Raw genomic sequence first — 27963 nt, forward strand, 5'->3', positions numbered from 1 at the left:
CCGGAATATTTTACCCAAGAGGACATCATTTATCCATACAGTAAAGCTGTATGTGCTTGGGAAAAATTCTGGCTGTAGTTTTCCCTTGCTTTCAGCCGTTCGCAGTACCAGCACAGCAAGGCCGTTTTGGTAAGTGTTACAAGGCCAGATCAGTCAATTATCCAGACTGTTGCCCCTGCAACTACTGAAAAGGCTGCTGCCCCTCTTCAGGAACCACACGTTTGTCTGGCCTCTCAACAGATACCCCTCCATTGTAGTTGCACCTACGGTACGGCTATCTGTATCACTGAGGCACGCAAGCCTCCCCACCAACGGCAAGGTCCATGGTTCATGGGGGGGGGGGGGGGGGGGGGACAAACTGTTATTAACACAAAAATGTTAAGTAAATATGTGAATGAGCAATACTCCTACTGCTGGAACTCGAAATATTTATGTAGATCTGTAAGGTAGGTTAAGAAACTATCAGTTAAACAAGTAATTAGTGCAGACAATAACTGATCTCATAACAATTCCTGGAGACTACTCATAATTAAGGTGATTAAGGCCTTTTGTGGACACTTAGTGGCAACATTACTGGTATTGAGGTTACGCAAAAAACTTCAATGTTGATTTTCTCGGAAACTAGTCGCCGTCTCGTTGAAAGCAACTAGCAGTATACTCAGGGCAGGTTCCTCTTCAACAGATCTAAGACTCATCAAGGTCTGATGGTCCCCTTGTCACCCGTGGACACAACAACAACAACACCAACAACAACAACAACAACAACAACAACAACTCGCCACCATCATCTCGCGAGATAGACATGCATTTGACACTTCATAGCAGATGGGAGTAAGACAACAGCGAACCACTTCCAAGAGGGAGATTACCGCATCTGCACAGAGCTCATGACCTGAGTATGGGACTGACTTACACGAAGGCTCACAAAACTCTCTAGAATCAGCGACGATGGGACAGAAGTATCGGGACATGGCTATTCTACAAATACTGTACTAATGGTTTTACCGATGTTGAACGACGTCCAGTAATCTATTGGAATCATCTAACGTGACGGAGGAATGAGGATGGAAATATTTGAAATGGGACGGGTTGTAAGCGCTCTCGAACCCGGAGACAGGAGGTGTGGCTGCAACACGGGGTATAATTAGCGAGCGGGGGCAGCGAGTCTTTGTGCGCGGCGCTGGCGAGAGCCCAGCGCTGTGCTTGTGGCGTGTCACCACTCGCCACAGCGGGGTCGGGGCAACGACTGGCATACCGGGAAGCAGGAAGCTGACCTTCCGGGCGGGACCCGCGTGTGCTAGTGGAGCGCCACCTGCCGGTCAAGGACGCGCCACGCTCCATTCTGCCTCAACCGAGAGTGTGGCTCCACTGCCGAACGCGCTACCCGCAGCTGACTGCGCACACTTCAGAGGGAGTGGCACGGTTCCAAGTCGGCGGACATAAACGTACACACTCGGTCGTACGCCATACTGTCTAGCCCATGACGCATGTTATAAACCACCTGTCGAAAGTCGCATTCATCCACGGTGCATGGTCGAGTGTACATGATGTATCAGTATTATTTTCCCATCCTTCCTGTTCCATTCGCAAATGGTAAAAAAAGATGCTCTGTAATTCTCTCTCTGAGCCAGAACGTGTCGAATTCTGGCGTTTTGATTCCTACGAGAGACGTATGTCGGCGGGAATGCAGTAGTATATTTCTCGAGTCATTTTGGAACGTGAGAATGTGACATTTTTTGAGTAAGATGATCTAAGGGGAGAGCCAGATTGTAACCCCAAACATTTTACTGAAGCCATTTACATTCTTCTTCTTCTTCTTCTTCTTCTTCTGCTGCTGCTGCTGCTGCTTTTACGGCCTCATTGGACCACTTCGCAGTTAATCGTTTTCCTCGTCATATTCTTGAAATGGTTTTCTTTCGGAATTGCCAGTATCTTTTCATTCGTTCTGATCTATTTTGTCGTTCCTCAGCTGTAAATACTCTTGTTATTGTTTGTCGTTTGTCTTTTTTTTTATTCTAGCTTTTTCATATCCTCCCTGATTTCCTTGATCCACCCTGCTTGGTGCTTTATGTTCCAAAATTTTTCTACAATTTTTCTTGATAATCTGGTTTCTGGTGTCTTCATAATGAGACCAAAAAAGGGATCCATCTCTAATGGGCTCCAGTTCGCTGTACACAATTTCATTTGGAACTACTCACCACTGTCCATTTTTTTATATTTCTTATTGATGCAAATTCCTGCTGTTATTCTCTCTACTTACAGGATTTTATCGATAATGTTTTTCTGGGTGTCTTTGTGAAGATTTTCACTTCCGTATGTCATCTCTGGTTGAACCACCGTCTTGTAATGTTTCAGTTTAGTTTTGACTGACAGACCTTTTTATTGTATGTATACCATGTTAATTTGAGCTTTTATCATTTTAGTAGATCTTACTTGTCATGCAGGTTTCCCGTCCAGGTTGTAAGTTAAAATTTCTCCTAGGTATTTACATTGTTTCACTACTTTTACAATCCTGTTATTTACTGTTATGTGGTTGATTACTAGGGGATCTGCTGTCATTATCACAGTCTTTTCAAATGATATCTGGAGTCCTATTTTTTGTGCTGTATTGTGTAGACTTGTTACGCCATTTCTGGCTTCTTGAATGATGTTAGATAGTAACGCTAACTCATTTGCGCATCCCAAGCAATTTAAATGTGTTATTTGATCTTTCTTGATTCCAATTCTTACGGTTTTAGGATTTTCTTTGTGCCATTCCTTGATCGGGGACTACAGTGCACAGCTGAAAAGTGACGGCAATAAATCACCTGCATGTCTTAAACCCGTTTTAAATGAAAATGGCTCAGATATTTCTCCTCTGAGCTTTACTTCAAATTTGGTGTTTGTTAGAGGAAAATTTACCAATTTTATTAATTTGGGATGGAGATCGAAATTCTTTATAATATTCATTATTGAAGGTCTGTGGACATAACCATACGCATTTTGTTATGTCTTCAAAGGTTATGACTTCTTGTTTTTGTCTTCTTTTACAGTAATCCATTATCAATTTCAAAGTGATTATCTGATCTAGGCAGCTTCTCCAGGGTCTAAATCATCCTTGGTAGTCTCCTAGTTCCGGTTCAAGCCAATCTTTATATATATTTCCAAATCTTCGAGATAACTCTCGGAGAATACAGTACCATGAATAGTCTCGTATGTGGCAAGAAATTCCAAAAAAATACAAGTTTCGTTTAAGACACGTTACTTTTGCACTTGCTTTTCTTGCTGTTAACCCAAGTGGATTTATTTGCTGCCTGACTCGCTCCAGAAAACATTCCAGCCAGAAAAAGATGTCCGTTCACACGCTGACCATGTGTGCTGCCAACAAAAAATGCGACGTGGTTCCCAATTTAGCATTCGATGTCTTGGTCACATATTAATTTATTGCAGTTCATTTCAGTCACTTAAGTTCTTTACAAAGATTACCAGTTTCCTCCGCACGTCTAAGCAGCCTCATTTTCAGATACAGCATTCCCACGATTTTACATGTCCGCGTAACTTTAATCTGGAAACACATGTTCACAATTTTAGTACCAAGTCGAATATTGATAATGGTGAGTGCACACTTCGATTTTACACCGTATATATTAATAAGTTTCGAAAGTTTGTTGCAATTATAATTATTAGATCTATTATGCACAACTGCTTCTCAAATGGTGTCTTTCTTGCAAGATACGCCAAAGCGATGTGCCCAGCACTGATGTAGTCTTCTCCTTCTTCGGAATGCCATGCAAAACGGCCCGCGTTCGATTCCCGGCTGAGTCGGAGATTTTCTCTGCTCAGAGACTGGGTGTTGTGTTGTAATCATCATCATCATCATCATCATCATCATCATCATCATCATCATCTCATCCCCATCGAACACAAGTCGCCGAAGTGGCGTCATCAAAAAAGACTTGCACCAGGCGACTGGTCTACCCGACGGGAGGCCCTAGCCACACATTTCATTATTATTATTATTATTATTATTATTATTATTATTATTATTTCTTTACTTTCTCAGGCGTTAAGTCTGGTTAAGAATGGAAAGTGACGCGGACCTTGATCAAGCGTCACTTCCTATTAACTGTACGGTATGTGTTATATTGCATTTAGGAACTTTCGGGTAATTGAACATGTATCAATAATTACGGATTTCTGTAGTTGTATATATATGTTTGGATGTAGCTGTATAGCATTGATGTACTGGTGGATATTGTGTGGTATGACTCCTGTAGTTGATAGTATAATTGGTATGATGTCAACTTTATCCTGATGCCACATGTCTTTGACTTCCTCAGCCAGTTGGATGTATTTTTCAATTTTTTCTCCTGTTTTCTTTTGTATATTTGTTGTATTGGGTATGGATATTTCGATTAGTTGTATTAATTTCTTCTTTTTATTGGTGAGTGTGATGTCAGGTTTGTTATGTGGCGTTGTTTTATCTGTTATAATGGTTCTGTTCCAGTATAATTTGTATTCATCATTCTCCAGTACATTTTGTGGTGCATACTTGTATGTAGGAACTTGTTGTTTTAAAAGTTTATGTTGTAAGGCAAGCTGTTGATGTATTATTTTTGCGACATTGTCATGTCTTCTGGGGTATTCTGTATTTGCTAGTATTGTACATCCGCTTGTGATGTGATCTACTGTTTCTATTTGTTGTTTGCAAAGTCTGCATTTATCTGTTGTGGTATTGGGATCTTTAATAATATGCTTGCTGTAATATCTGGTGTTTATTGTTTGATCCTGTATTGCAATCATGAATCCTTCCGTCTCACTGTATATATTGCCTTTTCTTAGCCATGTGTTGGCTGCGTCTTGATCGATGTGTGGCTGTGTTAAATGATACGGGTGCTTGCCATGTAGTGTTTTCTTTTTCCATTTTATTTTCTTCGTATCTGTTGATGTTATGTGATCTAAAGGGTTGTAGAAGTGGTTATGAAATTGCAGTGGTGTAGCCGATGTATTTATATGAGTGATTGCCTTGTGTATTTTGCTAGTTTCTGCTCGTTCTAGAAAGAATTTTCTTAAATTGTCTACCTGTCCATAGTGTAGGTTTTTTATGTCGATAAATCCCCTTCCTCCTTCCTTTCTGCTTAATGTGAATCTTTCTGTTGCTGAATGTATGTGATGTATTCTATATTTGTGGCATTGTGATCGTGTATTGAGTGCTTCTAGGTCTGTGTTACTCCATTTCACTACTCCAAATGAGTAGGTCAATATTGGTATGGCATAAGTATTTATAGCTTTTGTCTTGTTTCTTGCTGTCAATTCTGTTTTCAGTATTTTTGTTAGTCTTTGTCTATATTTTTCTTTTAGTTCTTCTTTAATATTTGTATTATCTTCCTATTTTTTGTCTGTATCCTAGATATTTATAGGCATCCGTTTTTCCATCGCTTCTATGCAGTCGCTGTGGTTATCCAATATGTAATCTTCTTGTTTAGTGTGTTTTCCCTTGACTATGCTATTTTTCTTACATTTGTCTGTTCCAAAAGCCATACTTATATCATTGCTCTATACTTCTGTTATCTTTAGTAATTGGTTGAGTTGTTGATTTGTTGCTGCCAGTAGTTTTAGATCATCCATGTATAGCAAATGTGTGATTTTGTGTGGGTATGTTCCAGTAATATTGTATCCATAATTTGTATTATTTAGCATGTTGGATAGTGGGTTCAGAGCAAGGCAGAACCAGAAAGGACTTAATGAGTCTCCTTGGTATATTCCACGCTTAATCTGTATTGGCTGTGATGTGATATTATTTGAATATGTTTGGATATTAAGTGTGGTTTTCCAATTGTTCATTATTATGTTTAGGAACTGTATCGATTTAGGATCTACTTTGTATATTTCCAATATTTGTAGTAACCATGAGTGGGGTACACTATCAAAAGCTTTTTGGTAATCAATGTATGCGTAGTGTAGCGACCTTTGTTTAGTTTTAGCTTGATATGTCACCTCTGCATCTATTATCAGTTGCTCTTTACATCCTCGTGCTCCTTTGCAACAGCCTTTTTGTTCTTCATTTATAATTTTGTTCTGTGTTGTATGTGTCATTAATTTCTGTTTAATGACTGAAGTTAATATTTTGTATATTGTTGGTAGGCATGTTATGGGGCGATATTTAGCTGGGTTAGCTGTGTCTGCTTGATCTTTAGGTTTCAGATAAGTTATTCCATGTGTAAGTGTATCAGGGAATGTGTATGGGTCTGCAATGTAACTGTTAAATGATTTAGTTAGATGTGAATGTGTTGAGGTGAACTTCTTTAACCAGAAATTTACTATTTTATCATTTCCAGGGGCTTTCCAATTGTGAGTAGAATTAATTGCTTGGGTGACTTCATGTTGCAAAATTATCACTTCAGGCATTTGTGGTATCATCTTGTATGTGTCTGTTTCTGCTTGTATCCACCGTGCATGCCTGTTATGTTGTACGGGGTTTGACCATATGTTGCTCCAGAAGTGTTCCATGTCTGTTATGTTTGGTGGATTGTTTATTTTAATGTGTGTGTTATCTATTGTCTGGTAAAATTTCTTTTGGTTTGTGTTGAACGTTTGGTTTTGTTTCCTTCTATTTTCACTTTTTTGTATCTTCTGAGTCGTTTGGCTAATGCTTGTAATTTCTGCTTCTTTTCGTCTAATTGCTCTGTCGCTTCTTGTTGTGAGATTTTACCTAACCTTTTCCGTTTTTTTTTTTTTTTCTTCGAGATTTCATTTCTTATAAATTGTGTTAGCTGTCCGATGTCTCTTCTCAGTTTTTCTATTCTGATCTGTAGCCTGTGTTGCCATGCTGGTTTTGTGGTTTTCTTCTGTGTGTTGGTTGGTTCTGATCTCTGCCTAGTGTGTATATTTAGTGTAGTGAGTGCTCCTATATAAACCAGTAGTTGTAACTCTTCCATAGTTGTGTTTTCTTTTATTTTGTTGTGTATGATTGTGTTGATAGTTTTTATTGTTGTTTCGACTTGTGGGTTATTTGGTGGTCTATGCAAGAATGGTCTAATGTCTGTATTTGTGTCTTTGTATTCTATATATGTTAGCTGAAATTTTTCTTCTATATCTAACATGTGTGTCACTTCGTGTTCTATTTGTGCTTGTTCTGGTGTCTGTCTTCAGATTTCGTTTTCCTCTGATTATTATTATTATTATTATTATTATTATTATTATTATTATACTAAGATATTTATCATATCTTATTGTTATTACTTACAAGGGAACCTCCCCATCGCACCCCCCTCAGATTTAGTTATAAGTTGGCACAGTGGATAGGCCTTGAAAAACTGAACACAGATCAATCGAGAAAACAGGAAGAAGTTAGTGGAACTATGAAAAAAATAAGCAAAATATACAAACTGAGTAGTCCATATGCAACATAGGCAACATCAAGGAGAGTGTAAGCTCAAGAGCCCCGTGATTAGCGTGAGTAGCTGCGGAACAAGAGGTCCTTGGTTCACGTCTTCTCTCGAGTGAAAAGTTTACTTCCTTTATTTTCGCAAAGTTATGATCTGTCCGTTCGTTAATTGATGTCTCTGTTCACTGTAATAAGTTTAGTGTCTGTGTTTTGCGACCGCATCGCAAAACCGTGCGATTAGTAGACGAAAGGACGTTCCTCTCCAATGAGAACCGAAAACATTTGATCGGAAGGTTATAGGTCAACCGATTCCTCCACAGGAAAAGACGTCTGATATATTCTGTTACGACACTGGTGACGGCATGTGCGTCACATGACAGGAATATATTGTCGACCCATCTAACTTGTACACTTGGCGAATGGGTAAAAAGATTCTTCTGCCTTGCCCTATTTAGGTTTTCTTGTGGATGTGATAATCACTCCCAAAAAAGTGATGAAAACATAAGAGTTTGTCACAAACTGCAACAAATGAATGCAACAGTTTCACAGTCGCACCGTTTTCCCAGCGCTCTGTCAAAACATGTTTTTAACGTTTTCAGATTTTTCCGTGTGTAGACCGTCAAATCCTGTGTATGTCCAAGCAAATCTGAACATGTCCTGGAATTTTGGAGAGCGAAGTTGATTATGTGTGAGTGCCTGAACTTTGATAATTGTCTGAAAACAAAAAATTAAAATTTTCACTCGAGGGAAGACTTGAACCAAGGTCCTCTTGCTCCACAGGTGCCCACGCTCACCACAGGGCCACGACGCTCTTACGCTCACGCTATCCTTGATGATGCTTATCTTACACATGGACTACTCAGTTTATATATTTTGATTATTTTCTTCATTGTTCCACACAACTTCTTCCTGTTTTCTCGATTGATCTGTGTTCCGTTTTTCAAGGCCTATCCACTGTGCCAACTTATAACTAAATCTGTGGGGGGGTGCGATGGGGAGGTTCCCTTGTTAGGCATCTGTGGCTCATCGAAAGTCGGCGTTCCGTTAAGTTTTTAATGCGAGGGGGGGGGCAAGGTAACAAACACCCTCCACGCCACAAACGTTACCTGACTCTGACGCTGAAGAAACAAATCCTTTAAGAATTCTGCAGCTGTTCTTCGATTCTTTCCCATCTCTTTTGTTTTTACAACTTTAACGGGTTCAGGTCGATGAACAACAATCAAGAACTGGTCTAAGGATTTTGCAAGCGACCTCTTTCATGTATAAAAGTACAGTTTCTTATGATACTTCCAATAAAACAGTCTGTCACTCATTTGTCTCAACCACAGTTAGGTTTATGTAGTCTGGGCAGAAACTTGTATATACTAGAAGTTTGCGACTCATTACAGTGATTGTCAAATGCGTAATCAATTTCATTAGGATTCTTTAGTCTACGCAAATTACGTTAATTTATTAACTTGAGCTGCCATTCTTTACACCAGGCTGTGACCATCTACAAGTCCGTCGGAATTTCATAAAATCTTCTAACGGCGATGTCTGCGCACACCTTCGTAGGTGCACAGACATTATCTGCCAAGTCATACGCAAATGGCTGCCTTTGCTTCTTAGGATGCCTATCCACTACGAATGACATAGGAGTTCTGTTCGCAAATAACCTAAGTCCGCAATCGAATCGCGTATCAGTTGGACAAAACCCTTATCTGCTTGCGAGTTGTGTTCAAAAATTAACAGAAATTATGTAATTTCGCGTGTTGTGTTAGTCCGATTCGCGCGATTTTTTCGATGTTCTATTGGTCAACACGAGTAAAAGGTATCTGCACAGTGTTACCTATGTACGTCATTTAGTCTGTTGTCAGCTGTCAAAAAGTTGACGTGTTTTTGGTAGTATCAACGATTACTTATTTGTATAATTTGTATCACGGAATTTGTATCAAATTTCCCGTCGGAATGACGTCGAAAGTAAGGTTCAATCGTCCCATTATAAGCATTCCGCATCGCGAAGACGGAGAAAAGCTTAACTAGTGTGCTCAAATGTGAAAGTTATTTTCACTGGGTTCTTAGATTTTAACGGCATAGTGCACGATGAGTTCTTGTCGTAAGTCGAACGAACAATATGGAGTACTAGTTGCAAGTTTAACGCCGTTTCCGTGAATCAGTGAAGAAAAAAATGCTATAGTAAAATAATACACCTGCTCACATTTCGTTGACTGTCGTGCATTATCGGTAAAAAAAGACCACACACGCACTGTAATGCTGCTCCAGCCTCCATAATCGTCAGAAATAGCTCTATGTGGATTTCTTCTGCTTCCAAAAACAGAAAACCTTCAAAAGCCATCGTTTTACAAGTATAGATGATATTCAATAGGCATCGCTAAAAGCTATCCCCCGATGGTAAGAGTATCAGAAGTGTTGGAAAATGGGCTGGTGTAAGTGTATAATATCTAATTTTATACACATGAGGTATCACTGAAGTAAACGAATAAATAAATTCTTCAAAAAAATTCCCGATATTTTTTGAACTTGCCTCGTAATTTGGTTCCTAGGCGATGGTGCGTAGCAGTGTAGATTGCACTGTGGATGTCTGTAAACACGACTCTGTGGCATTCGGAATGATTAAAAAAAAAAAAAAAACAGCTTCGCGGTTTTCTTGAGATCAATTCTTCCATGTTCCATACAAAATGACCACAGCCAGTTCCCTTCTCCCAAGTTCGTGCAATTCAAGCTTGGTCTCCATTTATAATGACATCGATGTCTTCGGGACATGAAGTTGGATCTTGCTTCGATTGTAGATCTCCAGGCAAGATTCCAGAACATTTTTCCACACAAGTGCCCAATCATTTTCATTTGCCACCCCCTGCCCATCCCCATCCTATCTCCCCCCCCCCCCCCAAAGCGCTCGGGTGTCCCTGGCGCCTTCGACCGCTTCGCGCCCCAATCGGCCGCTACGAATTGCGGTATGGTATGTATAGAAATCTTACAATTGTGGAGACTCTAGGGCCCTTTCAACTTGGCGTCGGCCGTAAACCAGGCCTGTGTATGCAAATTTCTCGTCAGTACGCGAAGTTATCCATTTTAAAGATACCTGGCAAGCTATGTTGTTGTTGTGGTCTTCAGTCCTGAGACTGGTTTGATGCAGCTCTCCATGCTACTCCATCCTGTGCAAGCTTCTTCATCTCCCAGTACCTACTGCAACCTACATCCTTCTGAATCTGCTTAGTGTATTGATCTCTTGGTCTCCCTCTACGATTATTACCCTCCACGCTGCCCTCCAATACTAAATTGGTGATCCCTCGATGTCTCAGAACATGTCCTACCAACCGATCCCTTCTTCTAGTCAAGTTGTGCCACAAACTTCTCTTCTCCCCAATCCTATTCAGTACTTCCTCATTAGTTATGTGATCTACCCATCTAATCTTCAGCATTCTTCTGTAGCACCACATTTCGAAAGCTTCTATTCTCTTCTTGACCAAACTATTTATCGTCCATGTTTCACTTCCATACATGGCTACGCTCCATACAAATACTTTCAGAAACGACTTCCTGACACTTAAATCTGTACTCGATGTTAGCAAATTTCTCTTCTTCAGAAACGCTTTCCTTGCCATTGCCAGTCTACATTTTATATCCTCTCTACTTCGACCATCATCAGTTATTTTGCTCCCCAAATAGCAAAACTCCTTTACTACTTTATGTGTCTCATTTCCTAATCTAATTCCCTCAGCATCACCTGACTTAATTCGACTACTATCCATTATCCTCGTTTTGCTTTTGTTGATGTTCATCTTATATCCTCCTTTCAAGACACTGTCCATTCCGTTCAACTGCTCTTCCAAGTCCTTTGCTGTCTCTGACAGAATTACAATGTCATCGGCGTACCTCAAAGTTTTTATTTCTTCTCCATGGATTTTAATACCTACTCCGAACTTTTCTTTAGTTTCCTTTATTGCTTGCTCAATATAGAGATTGAATAACATCGGGGATAGGCTACAACCCTGTCTCACTCCCTTCCCAACCACTGCTTCCCTCTCATGTCCCTCGACTCTTATAACTGCCATCTGCTATCTGTACAAATTGTAAATAGCCTTTCGCTCCCTGTATTTTACCTCTGCCACCTTCAGAATTTGAAAGAGAGTATTCCAATCAACGTTGTCAAAAGCTTTCTCTAAGTCTACAAATGCTAGAAACGTAGGTTTGCCTTTCCTTAATCTTTCTTCTTAGATAAGTCGTAGGGTCAGTATTGCCTCACGTGTTCCAACATTTCTACGGAATCCAAACTAATCATCCCCGAGGTCGGCTTCTATCAGTTTTTCCATTCGTCTGTAAAGAATTCACGTTAGTATTTTGCAGCTGTGACTTATTAAACTGATAGTTCGGTAATTTTCACATCTGTCAACACCTGCTTTCTTTGGGATTGGAATTATTATATTCTTCTTGAAGTCTGAGGGTATTTCGCCTGTCTCATACATCTTGCTCACCAGATGGTAGAGTTTTGTCAGGACTGGCTCTCCCAAGGCTGTCAGTAGTTCTAATGGAATGTTGTCTACTCCGGGGACCTTGTTTCGACTCAGGTCTTTCAGTGCTCTGTCAAACTCTTTACGCAGTGTCATATCTCCCATTTCATCTACATCCTCTTCCATTTCCATAATATTGTCCTCGATTACATCGCCCTTGTATAAACCCTCTATATACTCCTTCCACCTTTCTGCCTTTCCTTCTTTGCTTAGAACTGGGTTTCCATCTGAGCTCTTGATATTCATACAAGTGGTTCTCTTCTCTCCAAACGTCTCTTTAATTTTCCTGTAAGCAGTATCTATCTTACCCCTCGTGAGATAAGCCTCTACATCCTTACATTTGTCTTCTAGCCATCCCTGCTTAGCCATTTTGCACTTCCTATCCATCTCATTTTTGAGACGTTTGTATTCCTTTTTGTCTGCTTCATTTACTGCATTTTTATATTTTCTCCTTTCATCAATTACATTAAATATTTCTTCTGTTACCCAAGGGTTTCTACTAGCCCTCGTCTTTTTACCTACTTGATCCTCTGCTGCCTTCACTATTTCATCCCTTAATGCTACCCATTCTTCTTCTACTGTATTTCTTTCCCCCATTCCTGTCAATTGTTCCCTTATGCTCTCCCTGAAACACTGTACAACCTCTGGTTCTTTCAGTTTATCCAGGTCCCATCTCCTTAAATTCCCACCTTTTTGCAGTTTCTTCAGTTTTAATCTACAGTTCATAACCAAGAGGTTGTGTTCAGAGTCCACATCTGCCCCTGGAAATGTCTTACAATTTAAAAGCTGGTTCCTAAATCTCTGTCTTACCATTATATAATCTGATACCTTTTAGTATCTCCAGGGTTCTTCCATGTATACAACCTTCTTTCATGATTCTTGAACCAAGTGTTAGCTATGATTAAGTTATGCTCTGCGCAAAATTCTACCAGACGGCCTCCTCTTTCATTTCTTAGCCCCAATCCATATTCACCTACTATGTTTCCTTCTCTCCCTTTTCCTACTGACGAATTCCAATCTCCCATGACTATTAAATTTTCGTCTCCCTTCACTACCTCAATAATTTCTTTTATCTCATCATACATTTCATCTATTTCTTCATCATCTGCAGAGCTAGTTGGCATATAAATTTGTACTACTGTAGTAGGCGTGGGCTTTGTGTCTATATTGGCCACAATAATGCGTTCACTATGCTGTTTGTAGTAGCTTACCCGAACTCCTATTTTTTTATTCATTATTAAACCTACGCCTGCATTACCACTATTTGCTTTTGTATTTATAACCCTGTATTCACCTGACCAAAAGTCTCATTCCTCCTGCCACCGAACTTCACTAATTCCCACTATATCTAACTTTAACCTATCCATTTCCCTTTTTAAATTTTCTAACCTACCTGCCCGATTAAGGGATCCGACATTCCACACTCCGATCCGTAGAACGCCAGTTTTCTTTCTCCTGATAACGACGTCCTCTTGAGTAGTCTCCTCCCGGAGATCCGAATGGGGGACTATTTTACCTCCGGAATATTTTACCCAAGAGGACGCCATCATCATTTAATCATACAGTAAAGCTGCATGCCCTCGGGAAAAATTACGGCTGTAGTTTCCCCTTGCTTTCAGCCGTTCGCAGTACCAGAACAGCAAGGCCATTTTGGTTAGTGTTACAAGGCCAGATCAGTCAATCATCCAGACTGTTGCCCCTGCAACTACTGAAAAGGCTGTTGCCCTTTTCAGGAACCACACGTTTGTCTGGCCTCTCAACAAAAACCCCTCCGTTGTGGTTGCACCTACGGTACGGCTATCTGTATCGTTGAGGCACACAAGCCTCCCCACCAACGGCAAGGTCCATGGTTCATGGGGGGAGGTGGCAAGCTATACTGACGGAAAAATGTCAACATCAAAAAGTAATTTGTAGTAATGAAATTTCGTGAATACATTTGTCTAGGTAACATGTTTAAGTGATTAACATTGCATTGCCAGGTCACAGGTTAGTGTAAGCGCGAGATAAGCCATTGCTAATATGAAATGCTGATACATTAATAAGCGCTGTAACCGCCAGAACGTTGAATGCAAGCTTGCAGACGTGCTTGCATTGTATCGCACAGGTGCCAAATGTCAGTTTGAGGGATGGACTTCCATTCGTGTTGCGCTTTGTCGGCCCATATACAAACGGTTAATGCTGGTTGTCGATGACGCTGGAGTGGTCGTCCGATGATGTACCGTACGTGCTCAATCGGTGACTGATCTGGTGATCGAGCAGGCCAAGGAACCACATCGACTCACTGTAGAGTATGCTGGGTTAGAACAGGGGTATGTGGGCGAGCATTATTCAGTTGGGAAATAGTGTTCATGAATGGCAGAGACCTTTGGAGAGAAGAGAACCACTTGTATGAATATCAAGAGCTCAGATGGCAACCCAGTTCTAAGCAAAGAAGGGAAGGCAGAAAGGTGGAAGGAGTATATAGAGGATCTATACAGGGGCGATGTTCTTGAGGACAATATTATGGAAATGGAAGAGGATGTAGATGAAGATGAAATGGGAGATAAGATACTGCGTGAAGACTTTGACAGAGCACTGAAAGACCTGAGTCGAAACAAGGCCCCGGGAGTAGACAACATTCCATTAGAACTACTGATGGCCTTGGGAGAGCCAGTCATGACAAAACTCTACCATCTGGTGAACAAGATGTGTGAGACAGGCGAAATACCCTCAGACTTCAAGAAGAATATAATAATTCCAATCCCAAAGAAAGCAGGTGTTGACAGATGTGAAAATTACCGAACTATCAGTTTAATAAGTCACAGCTGCAAAATACTAACACGAATTCTTTACAGACGAATGGAAAAACTGGTAGAAGCGGACCTCGGGGAAGATCAGTTTGGATTCCGTAGAAATGTTGGAACATCTGAGGCAATACTAACCTTACGACTTATCTTAGAAGAAAGATTAAGAAAAGGCAAACCTACGTTTCTAGCATTTGTAGACTTAGAGAAAGGTTTTGACAACGTTAACTGGAATACCCTCTTTCAAATTCTGAAGGTGGCAGGGGAAAAATACAAGGAGCGAAAGGCTATTTACAATTTGTACAGAAACCAGATGGCAGTTATAAGAGTCGAGGGGCATGAAAGGGAAGCAGTGGTTGGGAAAGAAGTGAGACAGGGTTGTAGCCTCTCCCCGATGTTATTCAATCTGTATATTGAACAAGCAGTAAAGGAAACAAAAGAAAAATTCGGAGTAGGTATTAAAATTCATGGAGAAGAAGTAAAAACTTTGAGGTTCGCCGATGACATTGTAATTCTGTCAGACAGCAAAGGACTTGGAAGAGCAGTTGAACGGAATGGACAGTGTCTTGAAAGGAGGATATAAGATGAACCTCAACAAAAGCAAAACGAGGATAATGGATAGTAGTCAAATTAAATCGGGTGATGCTGAGGGGATTAGATTAGGAAATGAGACACTTAAAGTAGTAAAGGAGCTTTGCTATTTAGGGAGTAAAATAACTGATGATGGTCGAAGTAGAGAGGATATAAAATGTAGACTGGCAATGGCAAGGAAATCTTTTCTGAAGAAGAGAAATTTGTTAACATCTAGTATAGATTTAAGTGTCAGGAAGTCGTTTCTGGAAGTATTTGTATGGAGTGTAGCCATGTATGGAAGTGAAACATGGACGATAACCAGTTTGGACAAGAAGATAATAGAAGCTTTCGAAATGTGGTGCTACAGAAGAATGCTGAAGATAAGGTGGGTAGATCATGTAACTAATGAGGAGGTATTGAATAGGATTGGGGAGAAGAGAAGTTTGTGGCACAACTTGACTAGAAGAAGGGATTGGTTGGTAGGACATGTTTTGAGGCATCAAGGGATCACAAATTTAGCATTGGAGGGCAGCGTGGAGGGTAAAAATCGTAGAGGGAGACCAAGAGATCAATACACTAAGCAGATTCAGAAGGATGTAGGTTGCAGTAGGTACTGGGAGATGAAGAAGCTTGCACAGGATAGAGTAGCATGGAGAGCTGCATCAAACCAGTCTCAGGACTGAAGGCCACAACAACGAATGGCAGCACAAAAGGTCCAATCACGAGACTGACGTGCAGTTTTGCCGGGTGAGTGCGTGGGATAACCACGAGAGCGCTCCTGCTGTCATATGAAATCGCAACCCGGACCGTAATTCAAGCTGTAGGTCCAGACAGGCTGGTTACAGGCCCTCAACTGATGTCCTTCTAACCAACATACGACCATCGTTGCACCGAGGCAGAACCAGCAGAAAACACAACAGACGTCCACCCTGCCCTCCAATGAGCTCTCGCTCAAAATAACTGAAGTCGAAAATGGCAGTGGTCTGGGGTCAGTGGAAAGCACGCTACAGGGTGTCTGCCTCTGATCGTCCTTGAAGCAACTAATTTTGTAACAGTTTGTTGTGTCACTGTGGTGCCACCTAATGCTCAGCTTGCTGCTGCAGATGCGGTGCGATGCGACACAGCCATACGCCAAACACGATGGTCTTCCCTGCCAGCGATCATGCACAGTAGCTACATTACTGCCAAGTCAGTCTGATACATCGTAGAAGGAATCGACACCGCCCCCTAGCTCTATTGCACGCCCTTGTTCAAACTCAGTGATATGTGGATAACGGCATCTATGTCGACTTAAAGGCGTTCTTGAATAACTTCAACTCACCATGTCCAATCTAAAAGCTAACTAGCTCTCAGGATTGTTACAGCGTGTATTTAAAGCAAACCTGATTTGCATTCTCGTATTGGTACTTCTAGCGCCACTCTTATGCGACTGGCACGCAATCTTAATAGACGTCTTTCAGTTGTAGGAACACATCTACGAACTTTCGTTTATGTCGCACAACTAGTTGGCGTTGCGATTTTGTTCACGTCAGTGTATTTTTGGCATACGCACGACTGTTGTCAACGCAAAAGTGTCTTTGCCTTTCAGCATTATAGCTGTTGTGCGTAAGTATACGATGAAACATTTCTGTGACAGCGCGTAAAGTCACACACACTTCCATGTCTGTTCAACGTCCTGATTGTTCTCTCAGCATCACGTCCCGCAGCGACGAAGGTGAATGAGCGATAGTGGCTCAGCAACGCACATTCAGGAGGGGGCGGTCGAGTAGGGACGTCGTGCAATGTTACCAGCTTGGCGCGAGCCCAGCAGGCAATGCAGCTGGTCACGGGAGATGGTGAACAGCCAACGGCGTGACTCCCCCTATCAGCTGCTCCCGAGCACGTGGCGGAAAACCCACCACGTAGTTGCCAGCGTCGCTTCAATTATCAACCAGCATCGAGAGCGCAGCTGTACTCTGGTGAGGAGTACAAGCAGAAATGTGCGTCAGAACGACCAGGCAGCATAATACTGTCTTTAACGCCCGCCTTATTTGACTGTATCTACAAGTATATCTCTTATATGTCTGATAACTTCTTTGCAATAGATAACGAATGGGTTTGTGTAACTGCTCACCCCATAAACGTTGTCAGGAACGAACTGGTGACAACTATCGGGAACTGAGGACGTTACACTAGCTTCATTTTGCTGAAGAGCTGAATAGCCTGCAACCATAGCAAAGCAGTGCATGTGCCTGTTGATCAGCTGTATAGCATTATTACATACTATCTACGGCCAATCCCATTGGAGAAGTCATACTGTCTCGCTGGAATCGCTTCCCCCTCTCATTTGACGACAATTATCCGCTAGAAAATAGAAGACGGAAGAAAAGGCATAAGAAGCTTATCCTCTGTTTAGTTAGCAGCAAGCACATCCAACTATCGCAGTCCAGAAAGGCTAGACAACTGAGGCGCTCACAGAACCAGCACAACAAATTAGACTATAAGTCGTGGCGTGCTACAATCCACCAACTGAAGGAGCACTCCGTCATGACCACTAGAAGAATGAACTACCTGGAAATCACTCTACCGAATCCGTTACGACGTCACAAAGAGGAAACTAATCATCAGAGATGTGTTCTCAGTATGGAGTGTGTTCTGTGAATGTGGGGCATCTGAATTGTCGCCTACGTCCTGTGTGGTTCTAGTCTGTAGTTTAAGATTTTTGTATTATACTTTGTCCTTAATTAATTGGTGTATATATGTGTTGTGTGTTGCTTGCTTCTAATACGGAAAATCAGCCCCATTACTATAAGAATTAGAGACGAAGGAAGCCAAAAGAGCTCGCATTCGTACACTAATAAGACAAAAAATCTAATGAAAATCGCACCTTCTCTCACTAACTTTCACGTTCACCAATACACATGAACGCGAATTATAAAACTGTAACCTAGTCACTGTTTGAAACGTATCCTTGAAACACAATAAGTTTACAGGAACGACAGATTCAGTGGTTGAAAGCAGGTGCACTGGTGCGAAAGTTGACTGTTTGATCATCGGTTGGCCCTGGATTATTATTTATCTCGTCCCTGCAAAAAACCAAAGTTGCTCTGCAGTTCAAAGCCAACACTGAAATGTAGTTCTTCCTTTAACTGTCTACACCATTTTGAATGAAGACAACTGTATATTACCTCAAACAGGTCAACGTTCGCTGTGGTGTTGAAACCAACTTCTTCATTAAATATCGCCTTACTTAAAGCTAAATAAGAAAACAGGAAGTTCTGATCAGCAAAGCAGATAGAATACACGCTTGAAATGTCGTCCTTAAGAGACACTACAATTTCCTATTTAACAGTTTGGCAAACAATCATTTAAACTGTAAAAAGTGTACAACATCTGTCTCTTAGTAAGATGAAAAATACAAGACAGTTTCGTAGGTAAGTTGGCATCTGTAGTCTTCTCAAGAAATTCGAACAGTCTGTTAAAATGCTGTCGAAAGTTTCAAGCCGCAAGTACGTATAGCTGGTAGGTCCTCATGCAGGAGTTTCAAGGCACACATCATGGACAATGTCCGATCCGAATGGGGGTTGGTAGCAGGCGTACTGAATTCTTTGTGAACGGACGGAATGAGATACAATGAGATCGAATGTTGTTGTGCCCTGGTACACAGCACAATGGCTCCTGCTTCGTCTCTGTAAGTGGAAAAGGGTGTTCTGAATATTTTGCACATTTCTACCTCCTCGAGACGTAAATTGTAATTTCTCTGGGGCACATCATGTGTCGAAACAAACGAGGAATCTGGTGACACATTCGCACCTCGTCTCCACTGCCCTGAAGGCTAGACATTCTCCATCATGTAAGTATAGTGATTTATTTAGTGGATCCTGAAGACTGAATCAAAGAAAACCACTGAGCAACGACAGAAGTTCTCTTGCTTAGATCCACCTGCGTAGTCTGTGACTTAGGTAGACTGCTTGAGTAAGGTAAAATATTGACAGAGCCAAAATGGAAGGAAGGAAAATTAGGGTATAAGGTTACGTCGACATCGATGTCTTTAGAGATAGAGTGAAAGCTTGGAGGAAAGGGAGGGTAACCGGCTATGCCCTTTCAAAGGAACCATCCCGGCGTTTGCCTGTAGCGATTTAGGGAAATCACGAAAAACCTAAATCACGATGCCCGGATGCGGGTTAGAACCGTCGTCCTTCCGAATGCCACACTGGAGACAGACCTACATAGTCATAAACTGCTTAAAATTTTATGAGCTACTTTACCTAACCTTGGGCGGCAAAGAACCCAGCTGCTGCAGAGAAATTAAGATTACAGGAAGTTTACGTCGTAACGTCCCGCTACTGGAGAGTGAGCACATTCTGAGTTGGGAAAGAAATTTTGCATTCGCTTATCGAAGTACACATCCATCCAGTTACTGTTTAAGTAATTTAGGAAAACGTAAGCACACTGAACAGAACTCTGACTCCCCACGAGCCATCACGGTAAGAAGGCATAACGCCACTTTCGGTCTTGATAACGGCCAAAGTTCCGCAGGGACGTGTGTCCACAAGTTACTACAGCTACAACATCGCGGTGGTGGTGATTGTTACGTTTCACATGCTGTTCCAGATACACTGCTGTGACGAAAATCATGGGATAGCGATATGCACTTATACACAAGGCAGCAGTATCGCGTACAGGTATGAAACGGCAGTGCATTGGCGGAGCTGTCATTTTTACTCGGTAATTCATGTGGAAAGGCTCCCAACGTGATTATGGCTGCACGACGGGCATTAACAGACTTTGAACGCCGAATGGTAGCTCGAGCTAAACGGATGGGACAGTCTATTTAGGAAATCTATAGGGAATTCAATATGCACTTGCAGTGTCCATATCAGCCCATCACCTGCAGCGCATCTCCTGGTTTCGTGGACATATCGGTTGGACACTAGACGACTGGAAAACCGTGGGCTGCTCACATCAATCCCGATTTCAATTGGTAAGAGCTGATGGTACAGTTCGAAAGTGGCGCAGCCCGCACAAAGCCATGATCCAAGTTGTCAACAAGATACCGTGCAAAGTGGTTGTGGCTCCGTAATAGGGTGGGGTGTGTTTATATGGAATGGACTGGGTCCTCTGGTCCAACTGATCGGATAATTGACTGGAAATGGTTGTCTTCGACTACTTGGAGAGGATTTGCAGCCATTCACAGACGTATGTTCCCAAACAACGGTGGAATTTGTGTGGATGACAATTCGCCATGTGACTGGGTCACAACTTCGCGATTCGTTTGAGGAACATCATGGAGAATTCGAGCGAATAGTCTAGCCACCCAGACCGCCCGACATGAATCCCATCGAAGATTTATGGAACAGAACTGAGATGTCAGTTCGCGCACAAAATCCTGCACCGGCAACGCTTCCGCAATTATAGACGGCTATAGAAGCAGCATGTTTCAATATGTCTGCAGGGGCTCCCAAAGACTTGGAGAGTCCATGCCACGTCCAGCTGCTATAGTACGCCAGGCAAAAGGAGGTCCGACATAACATTAGGAGGTATACCACGAGTTTTGTCACCTCAGTGTAGTCTGTAAGTTTTTCTGTGGGTTTAAGATCGCGTAATTTACAGGTCAAGTCGAGGAGCGAAAGTGAACTTGAGTTTCCGTAAACTAGGAACGTAGGTGTGCAGCCGTTCGAACACGGCTGTTGTCAACTTGGAAAGCGGAAGTGCCCACAGCATACGCATCAGCATGATGTAGAAGTAAGGTCAACAGCTGTTCACAAAGAGTCTTGAAATACACATCCTGGTTCACGTTCGCGATAACCTGAATCAGTGGGATTAATGTCACACCATCGCCTGGTACCATTTCTACGACATCTACACCTCTCCAGTGTGAGACCAGTGTGCTATTTTGAGATGGTGACTAATATTTTGGACGGTTACAGGATGGCTGTAGTATGGGGATGTGAAACACAGTATTCCAGAATGCAAGGCCAGTGTCTGTACCATTGCGTACGGTCGGTATGTAGGACTGCAGCTGGATGCACGTGAAGTGCGAGACTGTCTGCATAGAGGCTTGTAGGAACGATGTGGCGGAGAATGGAGAAATGGAAGAGTAGCAGTGTCTGTTGACGAGCAAGCTCGGCTGCAGTTATGAGTGGAACAAAGAGCGGCGGCGATTGGCGGCAGCCGGCAGGGCAGCCTTGGGCGTGCTCCGTACGGAGAGCCGGCCAGCTGTGCCGCGCCGCGCCGCTTCCGACCTCGCCCGCGCTTGCTCAACACGCTCGCCAGCCTCCACCGCTGATCTACCGCTCGGCGGAGCCGCGCTGACGGGACAAAGGGATGAATACGCGCCAGGAAATTGAGGAAGACGACCATCAGTGTCACGGCGCAGCATCAGCCCTTTCCCAGGAAGAGTTTTCTTCGAAATCTACTTAAAAAATATTTTGTGCAGATGGTGTCGCAGTCAGCTAGTAAGTATTTGAAAAACGTCATATTTGAGCCCGCAGTGAGCTGCTGATAAAGAATTATTTTATGTATCAATAGTTTCGATTTTCAGATCTGTAAGTATCCAAAATTATTTATGACGATTACATTTTCACTGTGGCGTCCAATAGAATAAAAGCCATCCTGCGTCACTGCCGCCACTAGTAAAATATTATATAGTCAATAGAAAAATGTACAGGGTGGTTATATTTAAACTTTCGCCACTTGACAGGGCCTCACAAAAACGAGTGACTGTAGGACTATGAAACTTTGTGGAAACATTGGTAAGGACACGCGGAACAGAAATAATGAATAAACCACGGAGATAAACATATTTAATTTCCATAGTAGAGGGCAACATTTGTTAATCGCCCACCATACCTACGTTCCAGGTTGCAAACGTTCCTCATTGTGAAGACATTCTGCATCCACGACAGCATGGAGCAGCACTAGACATCATTTCACAACCGTTTGCAGCATTTTTCAAACCGTGTACCATGGACCGTTCAACAGTCGTGAAACAGCTCGTGCATTGCTTGAATAACGCACATTGCGTCAGCGTTCTCAGCGACTTCTTCGACAATTTTTGGCGCTATTGGTCCCGGTGCGGAAATAGAACCTTTCTGTAATCCTTTAATGCATGCTCACCTTCTCCACACCCGTGTAGACTAACTGCAGCTGTAATGCATACTAATGCTTGTGTTTCAACACTACTAACAACGCAAATCCTGCTGAGAATCATTCCTATAAACTTGGGTGCCCATACGTAAGTAGTTTTCCGCCCACTGGTTGAAATGGCGAAAGATTAATTACAATCACTCTATACTAACACAGCAAATCAATCTTCGCATACTGTAATAACCAGGTTCCCCCTTATTGTGCCGAGGCACCTTGCATTAATTGTAACACACCTCCTGGCCGACCAGGTGTTCTCGCTTGGTTTCAGTATTTTAGCCGCCTGAGACAATTTCCGGCAGCAGTGGGAAGTGCTTTTTGGTCGGCCTCAGTAAAATGGGCTGGGTTTTCGCAAATCCCTCGAAACAGTGGCCGTTGGGAGCTGACTACGTTGATTTACACAGAGGATGGCCGTTCCACAAAGGATTCTAAATGTCCCGCCGGGTGGCAGCACTTTACAGGAGCGCTGTAAGCAGGCACAGGTGAATAGCTAATGACAATGCCTATTTCTTGCTCCTGATTTCTGTTTCGCTAAAAGGCCCACATTTTAAAGGATTTCGTGGAGTGGTAGGGAGTTCGCGAGATCGGGAAGTCCGCCGTGCGCACTGGTGGAATGAAGGTGGTAAAGCCGGAACCGCGGGGGTGGCGACGGTGTCTTCATTGTGTGAGAAGTCAGGCGTAGGTGAGTGCAGCGCGGAAGACTAAGTGCGTTCCCGTGCGCGGGCGTCAATTTCTGCTTACCGCATTTTCCTGTCGTATCTCTGTGATTGGTGAAGAATGATGATTGTTGACTTGTGCGGCAAGATAAGCGATCTGCGGAAACTTGGAGATATTAGCTAGCTGTAAGAGGTGGTTATGCAAAACGTATTGGACTTTGTTAGGGTTATTTGACACCAACAAATTTCTTTCACATCCGTGAAAATCTGAGTTCTAAGTGACTTTTTCAGGCTGGCTTCCGAATTTTACTCCTGTTTGTTGTTGGTGCAATTGTCAACGGCAACTGCTAACAGCAAGCTGAAGGAGCTTGACGGAACTGTTGGCGATGAACTATTCCAGTCCTGTATTCAGATCTCTAATCTTATCTGAAAGATAGGTAGCAACAAAGCTTTAATTATTGAGTTGAGTTGTGCAGCTTAACCCCATATCGCAGGTCAACGCGAGACTGGTGACACATTAGACTTACTGTACATGTGTAGCAAATTGACTTGGGTGCGCCAATAAACGTTTTCCATTAACTCTGTCAAGCACTAAGTCACGTGATTTGTCTCGTGTGCTGCACCCGTAGATTGTCCGTGGATTCTGGCCGTACCCGCGAGTGTGATTTCGTGCAGCGCCATGCGAGCTTAGGGGACGGGCGAACGGAACGTTGCCGGGTAACTGCTGTAAATAATTTTATGATACCTGAACATAATATGAATTTGAAAGCGAAAAGTAAATAAACAATCGCTTTATCGACAGCTGTGAGTCGTCTGAAATATGACTTTGTAACACCCATTTTCGACCTATTTTGTATCTGTATCGATATTTCTGTGTTATTTTGCAGTGTTGCTTACACGAAATGTTGTATCTGTCATCGAAATTCTTTGACTATGTGTAAATGTTTCAGTTGTGTAAAACTTTTGAATGTTTCTGTTTAAATTAAGCTTGTGGATTTAAATAATTAATGGAATGATTGTTATGTAATGTACTGTAAATGACCTGGTCCATAGTTAGGGAACACAGGGCTGAATGTAACAGATGTGGGGAAGCCCCCAGCTACGGAAGTATCATGGTAGAATGGAAAAGTTATGGTTGCGCGCTAGTGGCAACTCGCCCTTTGTGACGGGTAGGGTGTCAGGGGTTAGCAATGCTGTGGTTAACATCCCGTTGACAGTAGCGGATCATTGTAGCTCATATTCCTGGAATTTTGAGGCCAGGAGAGCGTAAGGGCAGTATTTGTGGGCCTCGGATGTTGCATTTGGTGATACCATTATCATGGCATGGTTTTTGGCCCTATAAATATAATTTCGACGCCAAGAAGGTAATTATGTAACTGGGTGAGGCCAACAATATTGCTATGATTGCATCGCCGCCAGGTTAATAGCCACTGCAAATTACGCCACCAGTACCATCAGCATTCCACTAAATAATTTATATTTGGCAGTCTGTAAATGGACCAGTTATTAGGGAAATTTGGTTTGCTTTGTAATAATAATTGTGATGTTGTTAAAAGCACTATCTTACACCTGTGATTATCCCAAATCGCAAACCTGAACAGGTATACTATCCTAGTGTATTTAATTCCGAGTGTCCTGATTTATTATGAGAAGGAAGTTGAGCTTGAATTTAATGTTGTCATTTGTACAGCCAATTATACTTTTGAGTAGTTCAAAAGACTGCTTATGAAAGCACATTTGTTATTTAAAGAATTATAGTTTGTTGTCCTTCATTTAATCAGTAATTAGTGATACGAGTACTTACCATCTCACACATACTGGTGTAGTTTTGTTAATTAGCATGGTTCTTCAAACTATGAAAGTTTAAGGATCCTCATGTACTAGGCTAGTTAGTTAATGAAGCAATGCAAAGGCTCCTTCAAAGCCAGTGCAGTTAGACTTGCATTTTGTTTAGTTGCGTCAAACCGAGTTTAAGAAAGAACTATTTACTGTGTTATCTATTCTAATGCAAGTTGGTTAATGCACAAGGATAGAGACCTTGTAATAAGCAATGAAGTTACAGATTATGATCATTAGCAGACCCCTGATTTAAATTCAGAATAATTTCAAGTTTTTCCCTGTTCAGTATTGCTACTAGTGTTAAGTGTGTCGGTAATTGGTTTTATAAACTGTTGCACCTATTTCATTTACGGTACGTGTTGCTGAGAGGCGTATGTTACTGTTACTATCTCATTGGCCATTTGTTTGTTAATAGCACATTTATCTGCAAGGCTAGGTTACTATATTCTAGTATGAACAGGTATAAGGAAATAGTTGTGTGTGTGTGTGTGTGTGAGAGAGAGAGAGAGAGAGAGAGAGAGAGAGAGAGAGAGAGAGAGTGTGTGTGTGTGTGTGTGTGTGTGTGTGTGTGTGTGTGTGTCAAGGAAGGTTAGGTTAGCCTTAGCAGAAGAACGTCTATTCCTGCCCCACTGTTTACTATTGTTATGCTTTGCTGGATTGTTTCGAAACGAATCCCAGTTTGATTGTTCCTTTTCCATTAGGTTACCTCACGGTCACACCTGTAAAAAAATTCCTTGCAGAGGTATAGCGTTAGCATCGATTGCCGTTTTAAGTTGGTCGGTGGTACCGTTACAACTTGTTCAAATGCTACGCGAATTGACTGAAAAGTAATGACTCCACCTTCGTAACTCGTCAACAGTTGGCAGCATCGGTATGCGGCAGGTACTGGCGTGTTCGTAACCTCTTCTCTACAGCTCCAGTTGGCGGGAAGCCTTAGCATTGAACGACTGTGTTGTTACAGCGTTAAGTATGGAACCGTGCACAGACGCTCTGTCAATGCAATTTAAGCAACGTGCAGTCACGGAGTTCTTGACAGCAGGAGGTGTCACCCCAAGGAGATTCATTAGAGAGTGAAAGCAGTTTATGGCGGTTGTGTTGATGTGAGTACTGTGCGTCGTTGGGCGAGTAAGTTTAAAGATGTTGAGGCGAGAACATCTGACCTGCGTGACAAACAGAGTTGGACGACCTGTGTCAGTAACCACCGAGTTTCACAAGCAAAATGTTGACAGATTGATTCACGATGATCGTCGTATCACTCAGAGAGAAATTGCAAGCACAATCGGCATTCCACAAGAACATGTGGGTCACATAATTGCTTTTCTTGGCTATCGGAAGATTTGTGCACGATGGGTACCCCGGATGCTGACTCCTGAAATGAAAGCTCACAGACTTGAAATTTGCCAGGAACTCCTGTGGCGTTACGAGAATGAAGGTGACGCCTTCTCCATTCTGCTTTGATTCTCTGATGGATCTCCTTTGGGGTCACACCTTCTGCTGTAAAGAATTCAATGACTGCATATTGCTTAACTCGCATTGACCGACCGTCTGCACACGGTTCCATACTTTACACTGTAACAATACAACCGTTCAATGCTAAGGCTTTCCGGCAACTGGAGCTGTAGAGAAAAGGCTACGGAACAAGCCAGTACCTGGCGCATACCAATGCTGCCAACTTTGAAAAGTAATGCCTCCAACTTCGTAACTCTTCAGTCAACCCTAGTACAAAATTTTTTTCACCACTCTCATGACTTACAGTTTTTGTATTTTGTTCTGTCTTCCTTTCGTACACTGTGTCAACATGCCTCAAAGGGCTCGCACAGTGTGATTTTACAGCAAGAAGGGTTGCCAGCAAAGAAAGTTGTCAACCACACTGGCATACAGCAGAGAGACGTCATTCGAAAAGTCAAACTATAATCTTGTATGAGACAGACAGCACAGTAAATCAACCCCGCTGTGGTCGCGCACAGTCAGCAACGCCTGCTAATAACTCTTCCTACAAATTATGACTCTTAGATACCTCTATTACAGTGGTTCCTAACCAGCGGTTAATTGCCCCCTGAGGGGTAAAATGCAATTTGCTGTGGGGGCAAACGAAAAGGGTACAATTGTGTTTCAGTCACAAAATTCTCTCTCTCTCTCTCTCTCTCTCTCTCTCTCTCTCTCTCTCTCTCTCTGACTGGATACGTTATAAATGTTTAGGTCAGGCCGAAATTTTCAGTAGGGCTCTCACCAGCACAATTTTCCGTTATCAAATTTTATATATTTAAACTCGAGTAGGTCGTTTACAGGACGAAGGGATCAAGCGAAGCGGTCTTTTTCTGTTATTAAACCATTTTGTCCAACTGTGCTGTTGCGTCTATGTGTACCATAAGGTCCTCAGATTGATGCTCACTTAGACAGTTAAACTATCACCACTACAGTCATTTTTCTGGAGACGAATATACGGCGATACTTTCATCAATATAAATAAATCATCAGTTGAAAGGCAAGTCTTTAATTTTTTCTTGTTATTTTTCGAGTCGGACACTGTTCAAGTTGAAACACTAAGCTGCATAGCGACCTGCCACTTTTAAATCGTAAGAGACTGAAATCACGTCATCCAACTCTGTGCGATGCTGCTGACATGGTTACTAAGGATTTCAAACCTCTTGAAGAATAGAAAGGTCGTTGGGAAGCAGTGACAGATGTGCACCTGCATAACATCTTCTCAGGTGCTAAGCTTCCAAGTGGCTTCGACCTACCACGCAAGACCTGGACTACTCTCAACAGAATCCGTACCGGCCATGGCCGATACAGGGATGCTCTTTTTAAGTGGAAGAAGCTGCCTGATCCAGACTGTGACTGCGGGGCTCCATACCAGACTGTTCCCCACATTGTCAGTGAATGCAGGATTCGAGCCTATCACGGCGCCAAAGAGGACTTGCTGCTAGCAACTCCAGATGCAGGGCGCTGGATAGAAGGACTTTATATTCAGTTGTAAAGACAAACTTAAGTTTCTTGTGTGTCAATATGTACATTAGTATATGTAATTTAATTTCATGATATGTCTGTATTAGCCATACGCTAATTTTTCAACAATTTTTCCTTATCCGTAGTATGTAATGCATCCA

General features: G+C 42.2%; 1 protein-coding gene across 1 annotated transcript in view; it reads right to left on the reverse strand.

Moving 5' to 3' along the window:
- LOC126198619 (protein fem-1 homolog CG6966) overlaps window positions 1-27963 on the reverse strand; it is a 150336-nt gene that overhangs the window by 48640 nt on the left and 73733 nt on the right. The gene's annotated exons all lie outside the window — the stretch shown is intronic.

The sequence above is a fragment of the Schistocerca nitens genome, chromosome 8, assembly GCF_023898315.1.
Source record: "Schistocerca nitens isolate TAMUIC-IGC-003100 chromosome 8, iqSchNite1.1, whole genome shotgun sequence".
Classification (NCBI taxonomy): domain Eukaryota; kingdom Metazoa; phylum Arthropoda; class Insecta; order Orthoptera; family Acrididae; genus Schistocerca; species Schistocerca nitens.